A 12,394-nucleotide genomic window follows, 5' to 3' on the forward strand; every position below is an offset into this window, starting at 1 on the left:
ATTATTGTATTAAATATGATTATGCGTAGCTTGGCATTTTTTAATAATCTTACTTTAGCTCGCTAGTGGCGTTTAAAAGGGTCATTTGTTACAAATAACATTAAAGCCAAAGCACCTTCATCGCAAATATGACGTGCCATTCGAATGTCCTTCTCTTTTGACATGAATGATAACGGGCACGTAAGTAAGCGGCGTCGATTCACTGTCTTTTGTTCCGAGAAGGTTTTACTAGTTTATTTTCACAGCTAATCACCGTTACTATCCATGCTATCATTAAATCACCGCTTGTTACAGCAGAAAATATGGCACATACGAAAAAATTTCTGTTTTATTTGTATGAGAGTCCTTATCCTCCTACCACAGGGGTGAGGGGTCTCAAACCATCATAAAACCCCCGCATGCAAAATTTAGTTCCATTTCCTTGATTATTTTGGTCTATTTTAATCACCGTACGAAAATGCTTGTCTGGTTTTAATTGATGCTTTTCGGTGAAAACGTTGAAAAAATATGTTTCAAGCTAACGTTTCTGCCTACTCATTTCGGCCATCATCAGAACTATTTATTAAAAGAAAATACAATAGACAATGTTCTGTTAAACAACACACTAAAATATTAACTTACATTTTCAAAACATTTAATACACAAAATTTTTATTTAAAATTAATCGTCGTTATTTGTCACCGTTGTCCGTCGTCTGCTTGTGGCTGTGTGTAATGATCTGATCTGAGTCACGAGTCCATTGTACGCGTTAGAGAAACTTGCCGCATCTCGCTGTAGGTTTACTGCTCTCTGTTCTCTTATTTTGATGTGGAGCATCTCAGCCGTCAGTCTCGTCGGTTCGTTGTTGATTTTCTCTAACACACGGACATTTGAGAAATCAAACACATGTCCAAGTTCCATCGTATGTTGAGTTAAACCTGTTACCGAGCTACTGGTGCGGATGGAATTGTTATGCTGCGTTATTCGTTTTTCTAGTAATTGGGATGTTTGTCCAATGTATTCCTTGTCGTGCATACCCCACAAGGAATACTATACACAACATTAGTTTGTTGCATAATCGGTATTTTGTCTTTTAATTGGGTGATTTGTGGGGTATGTACGATTAATTTTAAATAAAAATTTTGTGTATTAAATGTTGTGAAAATGTAAGTTAATATTTTAGTGTGTTGTTTAACAGAACATTGTCTATTGTATTTTCTTTTAATAAATAGTTCTGATGATGGCCGAAATGAGTAGGCAGAAACGTTAGCTTGAAACATATTTTTTCAACGTTTTCACCGAAAAGCATCAATTAAAACCAGACAAGCATTTCCTTGATTAGTTCTAGAGTTATGAAGAAATTCGTATTTCATTTGTATGGGAGCCCCCCCTCTTAGCAGGGGAAGGGGTCTCAGTATACCATAGAAAAAATTCTTACCTCCAAAAACCCCCACATGCCAAATTTGGTTCCGTTTGCTTGATTAATTTTTGAGTTTTGAGGAAATTTGTGTTTCATTTGTACAGGAGCCCCTCCTCTTACGCCCTCCCTAAAATTGCTCTCTTTCCACCCATAAAATTGCTGGTAATTTTATCTATCCAACGACATATAAATTGTTCAGTTTCGTTCAGTAATTTAGTAGTTTTATTAGCATATGAAATCTTTCATTCAAACGTTACACTTCTATTTTCGTTTTCACAAAGTGCTACCCAGTCCCAGTATAGTAAACAAAGACGTAGTCCTACGTCAAAAATATTTATTGCGGCAGTAGAAAGGCTAGGTCACACCGCTAGGCGGTTTAATTCGTTTTTTTTTTGTTTGGGCTATTGCGCGCGAGTAACCGTGTTTCAAAAGTTGACGCGAGTGTTCAAGGGTTAATATCTTTTGACCGGCAAAACCAATTCTTATGAAATTTTGCAGATATATTAACAGCATTGAAACCCCTAATTTGATGCCAAAATAATTTAAACTAGATAAATTATCTTAGATGAAATCGTTATAAATTATTCTAAATATTAATGTGTTGTATATGATTGTTCGTAAACTGGGGCGGACTGGCCCACCGGGCAACCGGGTATACGCCCGGTGGGCCCCAGGTAAAAATTTCGTCGTTACACAAAATGAGATTTTCTAAAAATTTTATTTCAGTTAAACTCTTTCTACGATTGACAAATGTTCGATTGCTGGGGCCCCATGATTTATGATATCAACCGATTTGATGATTTAAAATTCAGCTTCAAATGGGCTGTTGGGGCCCCGAACTTTAAACCAAAATTTCTCTTTCAATTAAACTTTTTCTATGACTCACGAATGTTCGATTGCTGGGGCCCCATGATTCATGAAATCGACCGATTTGATGATGTAAAATTCAGCTTCAAATGGGACTGTTGGGGCACCGAACTTTAAACCAAAATTTCTCTTTAAATTTAACTTTTTCTACGACTCACGAATGTTCAATTGCTGGGACCCAGTGATTCATGAAATCATTTAAGTTGAGCTGTTGGGGTCCAGACTTCGAAAATATTACCAGCTTCAATTCTGAGTATTTAAAAGTAAAATTTGTATTTCATCAGCAGTTATTTGACTACTTATAAATATCGAACTGTTGGCTTAAGCTTAGTTTACTTAGTTTACTTCAGTGGCGATGTAATGCCTGCGTAAAGGCCAATTCGCAGCTGCAATTAGTCGTTGTATTTTGCGACTTATATCGTTGTCACATGTCACGAGCATACCAATATATATTCAGTTCCTCTTGGACACCAACACTATTTGGATTTCCACGCCATGTACTTCGTTTTGGCGGTGTTAATAGTAAGGGGCCGTGCACTAATTACGTAAGGCATAATGGGGGGAGGGGGTGTTCCGCGAAATCTTACAAAATCTTATTTGGGGGGGGGGGGGGGGAGGTGGGCTTAATCATTTCTTACGTAAGATTTTCACACTCGAAAAAATTATGAAAAATTCACATTTTCAATAGCAACCCATATTACTTGTTACTAAAAATTTCAAATAGATAAGTTTTGAAGTGTCGAAATCCTTCATACTGCAAGGAAAGGCACAGCAACCTGCTGAGTATTTTAGCCTTGCCCACTCAGGGAAACAACAGTTGGGCTACTTGTTCTTGAGCCATCTGATGTCATCGGTTTATGCTATCCAGCTTTCCACGAGTGATGAGGGTGGCTGATGGGTACAACTTTCTGAAGGGCACAGCTCGGTTTTGACATTCATTGCAGGAGCGGTTACTGCGGTTACTATGGAAACCACAACGGTTGTTTGCTGGTTGAATGGAAAAATGTAAACATTGTTTTGTTTTCGCAGACCAGCCGAAAAGGAATTTAGTTATACGGAAGCGCAGTTTTGTAACTATTCTTTGCTGAAATATTGTCACATTGACCCAATGCAAAGACTATTTCACAAAATGATAGCCAAGAAAGTACAAAAATTCGATTCTCTTCAACTAAATTCCTTTTCGGCTGGTCTGCGAAAACTAAACAATGTTTACCAATCACCAAACAACCGTAGTGGCTTCCATAGTAACCGCAGTAACCGCTCCTGCATTGAATGTCATAACCTAACTACGCCCTTCTGAAAGTTGTACCCATCAGCCGCCATTATCGCTCGTGGAAAGCTGGATTATTCCAACATATTTCGTTGCAATTGCTTATCTCAATCCCGCAAGGCAGCCGCAAAATCCCTTATGCTATCACGAGAAACATTTTTGTTTAAAAGTATCTTATTCAACTAATGTATAGTTGTACCAATGGAACTAGTGCTAAGCTACTATACAACAAAAATGTTTCTTGGGATGTATTGTTCTTCTGTTCCTATAGATCTTGAATGCCGCAAGTGACCAGAGTGGGGTCAGTATCTTGCTTCAAAAGAAACCGCGGGTGATCATTACAGATCTGTACATTAGACGCAACGGAGTGCCAATTCCAACATAAAACCATGCCGCGTGTCATCTAGAAGAGGCAAAGAAGTTCTTTGTATGCTACTTGACGAGGACACGTGTTTAGACGATTTAGAGTGGATCAATGCGAATTAAGTGAACGCTAGTGAGTTTTTGAACATACACCAACATTTATTGACAACCTCAATGCTGAAATACGTTCTGTTCGTAAGTGGCCCATAAAGGGATTTACAACAGATAATGGATATTGTTTTTTTAAATAATTTTTTTGAACTTTGGTTTTTATAAACTTGTTTAAACTTTGTTAACTGTTTCAATATTCTTTCAATGTATAACTTTTTAAATAAAACTTGAGTTTTGATGTTTCAAAAAATCTTACAAAGATTTTTTTATGGGGGGAGGGGGGATTGGCCAAAATCTTACAAAATCTTATAAAGGGGGGGGGGGTTCAAAAATGAGGAAAAAGCCCTTACGTAATTATAGCACGGCCCCTAAGTACCAATTTCTTAATAAATGACCTAAAGGCTTCTTTCGCTGCTCTACTTTTGATTTCGGTGATATCGACGTTATCCGCAAAATCAAGAAGCACGTGAAGTCTCATCTGCTATTCTGACTCATAATTTTTACTCATCCAGCGTCACACGAATCAACGTAACTAGTTCTGTGTGAAAACCTGACTGAATCGTATGCCGCCTTGAAATCCATAAAAATATGATGAGTCTGCAAGTTGTACTCCCGAAACTCGTCAGCTACTGTCAAGTCGATGTCCGTTTTTAAAATTATGAGAAATGAAGCCAATCAACCACTCCTCCGATATTTATTTTCCTCCCATATTCTGTTCCTGACATGAGGTGGCGAATTGTTTCGTACAGCTGCTCGCTCCTCGCTTTTAGAAGTTCAGCCAGGATACCATCTTTTACAGCAACCTTACCGTTTTTAAGTAAGCAGGTTGCCAGCACTATCATTGCACATCACAGGCATGGCAAAATTCTTGCACCTGACCGTTTTGTAGAAACTCCGTGTGTCGTTGCTGGCGAACCTCTCCTCTGGACTGGCGAGCACGTGGTCTTCGTACTGACATTTTTAGACGGTGGGTTCTTTTTTCCTCAGCTCTACCAGGACGAACCAAAAAGATTCGCGCAGAGTCTCGGGCATTCCTCACATTGGAATCGTGTGAAGAAATTCTGCAGAGGATTCGCACAGAATACCTTGCTTATAGAAGCAGAATTCTTATAGGAGAATCCTAGAGTTTAATCCCAGGGATAGCTATAACTCGGCACGGGAATCGCCTGCACTATGAACTGTTCTGTTCTGACGTGAAGACGCAGTAAGCTACTCATATATATTGAACTGTCGACATCCTATCATTTATAAAATCAGCTTATTTGATACTTACAATTTTGCATGTTATTAACCCTATAACATAAAATCTGCAGAAATATAAATGGGTGATAGGTGAAGAAAACGTTGCATTGCTGGCAAAGATGCACAGTGGCACTCATCAGAATGTGGAAAGTTCTCTTCCTGGTTCGCTGAAGCACGGTCAGTAAAGAATCAAATATTCACGCTGCGGCAGATCCTCCAAAAAGTTAATGAATACAGAATTCTTCGCACAAATATTTCATTGATTTCAAAGTTTCGTATGATACCATCGACCGTAAAATCATGGCCATTCTAACCACGCAGCGGACTTTATCAACACGATGGTCCCTCAAGTGGGCTGTTCAACATTCCGTTACATGATGTTATGAGAGGATCAACACACAGGTACAATCTTCAGAAAATCTAGTTCGTCTGCTTTGCCAATGAAATGGATATGGTCAATAGAACAACATCTGTGGTTGTGGCTGAACAAACTAAAACTCAAAGTAGAGAAGATTGGGTTGAAGAAAAATGAGTCCAAACTAAAGTATCGTGAACCGCTAATATGACGCACACGCTAAAAGCTGGTAACTCGGTCCTAATAACGACTGAGTTTGTTTTGTTTCGAGCATCGAACCTCGGTTAGATCTCGCGCGGCTGACGCAGCCAGACGTCGCCGCAAACTACGCGCATTCACTCGAAGCTGCGCTGCCGGAAGAGGACGAGCTGGACGAAGCCCCTCTCGAGGACTGTTGGAACACTATCAAAACAGCCATCAGCAGTGTAGCGGAGAGCTCCATCGGGCATGTGGCCCGGAATCAGCGGAACAATTTGTTTGACGATGAATGTAGGAGGGTGATGGATAAGGAGAACGCTGCGCGGGCGGCCAAGATGCGCAGTGCCACACGTCAGAACGTGAAAAGACACAAACAGAAGAAGATGCAGCGAAACCAAATCTTTCGGAAGAAAAACCGCAACCTGGAAGAGCAGGAATATGCAGAGTTGGAGCGGCTGCATCGTTCTCAGGAAACGCGGAAGTTCTACCAGAAACTGAACGGATCCCGCAAAGGCTTTGTGCCGTGAGCCGAAATGTGTCGGGATAAGACTGGTAGTATTCTGACGGACGATCGAGAGGTGACCGATAGGTGGAAGCAGCACTTCGACGAACACCTGAATGGCGCCCAGGCGGAAAACCATGGCGGCGGGGAAAGCGATTTCGACGGTGCAGCAAATGGGAAAAAGGTGCCAGCCCCAACGATAGGCGAAGTTAAGGAGGCCATCATGCAGCTGGAAAAGATGGCATCGGAGCGGAGCTTATTAAAATGGGGCCAGAAAAGCTAGCCGTTTGTCTGCACCGACTAGTTGTTAGAATTTGGGATACGGAACAGCTACCGGAGGAGTGGAAAGATGGGGTTATCTGCTCGATCTACAAAAAGGGCGACAAGTTGGACTGTGAGAACTATCGAGCGATCACCGTTCTCAATGCCGTTTATAAAGTGCTGTCCCAAATCATTTTCCGCCGCCTATCACCAATTGCGAATAGATTTGTGGGAACTTATCAAGCCGGCTTCGTCGAAGGTCGGTCTACAACGGATCAAATATTTACACTGTGGCAAATCCTCCAAAAGGGCCGTGAATACAGAGTTCCCACGCATCATTTATTCGTTGACTTCAAAGCCGCGTATACCATCGACCGTAAAGAGCTATGGAAAATCATGGACGAGAACAGCTTCCCCAGGAAGCTCATCAAACTGATTAAATCTACGATGGATGGTACACAGTGCTGTGTTCGGATTTCGGGTGGATTGTCAAGTTCATTCGAATCACACAGAGGGCTTCGTCAAGGTGATGGTCTTTCATGCCTACTGTTCAACATAGCGTTACAAGGTGTTATGAACCGAGCGGATATCAACACGCGGGGCACGATATTCAACAAATCTAGTCAATTCGTCTGCTTTGCCGATGACATGGATATTATCGGCAGAACATCTGTGGCGGTGGCTGAACAGTACACCAGACTAAAGCGCGAAGCAGAAAAAATTGGGTTAGAGGTAAATACGTCTAAAATAAAGTACATGCTGGCCAGCGGAACCGATGCCGAACGACACCGCTTGGGCAGTAGTATATTGATCGACGGTGATGTGTTTGAGGTAGTCGATGAATTTGTCTACCTTGGCTCACTGGTAACGGCGGACCCAAGTAGCACACTTTTGGCACTTATAGTTGCAGCAACTTATTTGTAACTGAAATTAGTCATATTTCGGTTGCCACAACTGTTTTGTAACAACTGTGCTAGTAGGGCTGTGCTTACTATGGGCTCCACAAGCAATTGCGGTCGAGCAGACTAAGTCCCCGTACAAAGTGCATCCTGTACAAGACGCTTATTAGACCGGTTGTTCTCTACGGGCATGAAACATGGACAATGCTCGAGAAGGACCTGCGAGTGCTCGGAGTTTTCGAAAGATGAGTGCTAAGAACGATCTTCGGCGGCGTACAGGAGAACGGAGTATGGAGGCGGAGGATGAACCATGAACTCCCACAGCTCTATGGCGAACCCAATATCCAGAAGGTGGCTAAAGCTGGACGGATACGATGGGCAGGGTATGCTGCAAGAATGCCGGACAACTACCCTGCAAAGATGGTGTTCGCCTCAAATCCTGTAGGAACAAGACGGCCAGGAGCGCAGCGAGCAAGATGGTTAGACCAGCGGAGGTCCGACGGCAGGTCGCCGGCAACACTCGCGGCCTGTGGCCGTCTCGCCCTGAATCAACTAATGTTACTATTAATAGTTTTTGGTGATCTTGTTATTGACTAATGCTTTATGAAAGAGTCTAAAATTTCTCGAGTTCAATTAGTTTTTGAGTTACGCATTATTTGTATGAGAGTCCTTATCCCCCTGCCACAGGGGTGAGGGGTCTCAAACCATCATAAAAAAATTTCTGCCTCCAAAACTCCCCACATGCCAAATTTGGTTCCATTTGCTTGATCAGTTCTCGAGTTTTGAGCAAATTTGTGTTTCATTTGTATAGGAAACCCCCCTCTTACGCCCTCCCTAAAATTGCTCTCCTACCACCCCATAAAATTGCTGGTAATTTTATCTATCCAACGACATATAAATTGTTCAGTTTCGTTCAGTAGTTTAGTAGTTATTAGCATTTGAAATGTTTCATTCAAACGTTACACTTCTATTTTCGTTTTCACAAAGTGCTACCCAGTCCCAGTAGAGTAAACAAAGACGTAGTCCTACGTCAAAAATTACCTATAAAACTACCCACATACTAAATTTGGTTCCATTTGCTTGATTGGTTCTGGAGTTATGAGGAAATTTGTATTTCATTTGTATGGGAGCCCCCCTCCTAAAAAGGTAAGGGGTCCTAGTTCATCATCGAAAAAATTCATGCCTCGAAAACACCCACATGCCAAATATGATTCCATTTGATTAACTAGTTCTCGAGTTAAGAGGAAATTTGCATTTCCTTTGTATAGAAGCTCCCCTCCTAAAGTGGGGAGAGGTCCTTATTCACCATAGGAAAAATTCTTGCCTCCAAAAACACTTACATGGCAAATTTGGTTCCATTTGCTTGATTAGTTCTTGAGTTATGAGGAAACTTGTATTCTATTTGTATGGGAGCCCCCCCCCCCCCACTTAAAGGGGAGAGGGGTCAAATTCCCCTCCTAAAGAGGGGAGGGGTCTCAATTCACTATAGAAAAAAAATTGCCTACAAAAACATCGACATACTAAATTTGGTTCCATTTGCTTGATTAGTTCTGGTGTTATGCGGAAACTTGTATTTCATTTGTATGGGAGCCCCTCTCCCCTCCTAAAAAGGTAAGGGGTCCCAATTCGTCATAGAAAAAATGCATGCCTCCAAAAACACCCACTGCCAAATTTGGTTCCAGTTGCTTGATTAATTCTCGAGTTACAAGGAAATATGTATTTCATTTGTATGGAAACCCCCCCTCTTAAAGGGGAGAGGGGCTCAATTCACCATAGAAAATATTTTTGTCTCCAAAAACACCCACATGTCAAATTTTGTTCCACTTGCTTGATTAGTTCTCGAGTTATGCAGAAATTTGTGTTTCATTTGTACGGAGCCCCCCCCCCCCCTCTTAATGAGGGGAGGGGTTTCTCACCATCATAACAACCTTCCCTGGCTCCAAAAACCCCTACATGCAAATTTTCACACCGATCGGTTCAGCAGTTTTCGATTCTTTAAAAAACATACGGACAGACAGACAAACAGAAATCCATTTTTATAGGTATAGATATCGTTTCGCATAAAGTCGATTCAACGGAAATCTTATCGAAATTGAACTTTCATGTGCCAACACGACATTTGAGACATCGACAAATATTTGCAATCAATAATTATAGAACGAACTATGCACAATTTGGACCTATTAATCAAATGATGGCAGTTTACAATATACATTGCAACAATATTGACTTCACAATGTCTAAAATAAAACTTAAGCAATAGTTTGGTATTTTTTTGAAACGATGGTTCTACAATTGATGAAGGGTCGGTAGGGGAAAGAAATGAAAATTTTTGGCGAAGGATGGGAAGAGCGGAAAGGAAAGGAGGGGGGGATATTGGTAGCTACGCTTGACAAGTAGTCATTTTGACTCCAACCTTTTGTCCAATGCTGGAAGGTGCATGGGTCGAACCAAGCTATAATCTGAGATTATAACCGGATTCGAACTCACAACACCAGCCAGGGCATATGGTTCGCTGGTACTTGTACCTTTGAACCATAGAGGCGCGGGACAAAAGGAGACTGCAAAATCCACTTATAAAGATAGCGACGCGTTTGGTTGGGTTATCGAATTTGCGTTTGCGTTTTCTAGACTAGCCAACTTCCTTCCGATCGAAAACCTATAAAAGGCCGATCAGAGGCAGCACCATTCTCTTTTTTGACGATAGACAGTCGGCCCGTCAGCATTGTTGCTGTTTGAAGTGTGCTAAAGATACTTTATTATAGTATGTAGTTAAATACAAGTTAAGTAATTAGTGACAGTGTACAAGGTTTACATCCGAAATTCAGTGCTCTCTTTAAGCTATTCAATTCCTAACATTATTTTAATAAGCTAGAACGTAAGATAATATTAAGTGTTACTCAAAATGGCGTACAATATTGATTGGCGACAATAAATAAATAAATAAATAAATGAATAAATAAAAAACATTAGTCAATAACAAGACCACCAGAAACTATCAATAGTAACACTAACGCCGCAGGCCGCGAGTGTAGCCGGCGATCCGCCGTTGGAGCGCCGGCAACTGCGTGGAGGGGGGCAGCCCCTCCGCAGAGATCAACTCTATCTAGGTTTATTTTTTTGCCTAGGTTTACTGATCTCTATTACTTTCCTTCAGTTGGGTCCGAACGTGCGACACTGAGTAAGGAGAGGATCACTCCTGCGAAATGGTACTTTCCACGAAAAGATTTTCCGTGAAATGGTACATCCCGCGTAAAGTTTTTCGCGAAATGGTATTCCGCGAAACTCTATATTGCGCCTTATGACCAGGCTTTATTTTCGGTTTTTTGCTCAGTAGATGCTCACTAGACTTCGGCGCCTCCACGAAACAGAATTCGGAAAAGTAGAGTAAGGGGCAATTATAAAGTTCATTACTATCTACAATATTGTTGAAGAAAGTATAGCTTGATCATTTGTATTTACGGCGTTATGAGGCTGCTACCCCTTTGGTAGCAAAATGAGCGCTCTTTTTGCTACCAGCAGGGTAGCAGCCATAGCATCGTAAATATAAAGGATAAAGTTATACTTTCTTCAACAATGTCATAGATAATAATGAACCCTCCAGACTACTTTTTCGAATTCTGTTTTGTTAAGGCGCTGTAATCTAATGGGCATCTACTGAGCGAAAAACCGAAAATGAAACCTGCTTATGACAAATGAATAAAACACAAACCGAGAAGTGGTGTTCCGCAAAATGGTATTCGGCGAAATCTTACATAATTATGGCGAACATTTAAATGCTATCCGCTTTATTTTATCAGGCTAATCAATGGGGGAAGTTGTTTTCTACTCTACTGTGAGAAAAAACTGTATATTAAACTACCCATGAACTCCTCAGAAACTTGTAAAAATCGAGATTGTGACTTGTGAAAAAAATAAAATAAATAGTGCTACATGTCACACAAAAATTTTCAAAATACTGTATAGTCGGCAACATCGTAAGTTAAAAGAAATGTGATTGGCCTGATGAAACTCTTAGTGGAATTACAAGCTCTAAGAAACGAATACAGAGCACGAGCATTTAGGAAATTTAACTTTGTCTTCTTGTATCAAATTTATAGGAATGTTTCAAAGCATTTATTGCAATACAGTAAAATAAAAATTTGCGTAACAAACACTTGCAAGATGTTAAGCTTTGGCGAATTAAAACTGCATTAGTAGTTCTACGCAAGCCTTCATATTTTTTGTTTATATCTTCGCACAGGTGGGCCTGTTGTGTTTGATAAGTTTAGGGTAATCAATGCTTGGCATAAGTTGCAGCATGGCAAGACATATAATAGCGGATCCACGGATTTTTTGTCTCTTCTCCGTAACGAGCCGCGTTGTACCGAAACATCTACGCATGCGACATGGATTTACGCATCAATGTGCGAACACAGCGCACCACGTGCAACATTGTTGCGACACACAGAACAAGAATAAAACCGAATGTGGCACGTCGATTATTACGGTTTTCAACTGCAACAGCAATACATCATTTTTGCACAATAGTGCGATATAACTTCCAACTTCATTAATGTGAAGTGCATTGCAAAGCTTTATAAATAACACTGTGTCTGAGTATAATATTCAAGATGTGTTACAATAGCTTAAGTAGATTTCATTACTATTTCAATACTTGTTAATCAATCATTTAAGCAAACAGTATGCGTGTTAGATTCGCCCCCTTTTGACAATTCTCGTTGCTTGATTGGGGGCCAACAACATAGCTGCTTCCGCGAATCTTTCATACTCTGAGTATTTCTAGCTGTACCTAATGATGATTTTTTAAACGTAAATTAAGCGGCTGAATGCAATTTAACGAATATTCTTGCGGTTTCAACACATAATATTTTTTCTGTAGGATGAATGAAAATACGACAGCAGTTTATAAAGTTTTTAAGCAAGC

General features: G+C 40.7%; 1 protein-coding gene across 3 annotated transcripts in view; it reads right to left on the reverse strand.

Moving 5' to 3' along the window:
- Positions 1–12,394, reverse strand: part of LOC128734148 (muscle calcium channel subunit alpha-1) — a 1,300,390-nt gene that overhangs the window by 921,262 nt on the left and 366,734 nt on the right. The gene's annotated exons all lie outside the window — the stretch shown is intronic.

The sequence above is a fragment of the Sabethes cyaneus genome, chromosome 2, assembly GCF_943734655.1.
Source record: "Sabethes cyaneus chromosome 2, idSabCyanKW18_F2, whole genome shotgun sequence".
NCBI lineage: Eukaryota > Metazoa > Arthropoda > Insecta > Diptera > Culicidae > Sabethes > Sabethes cyaneus.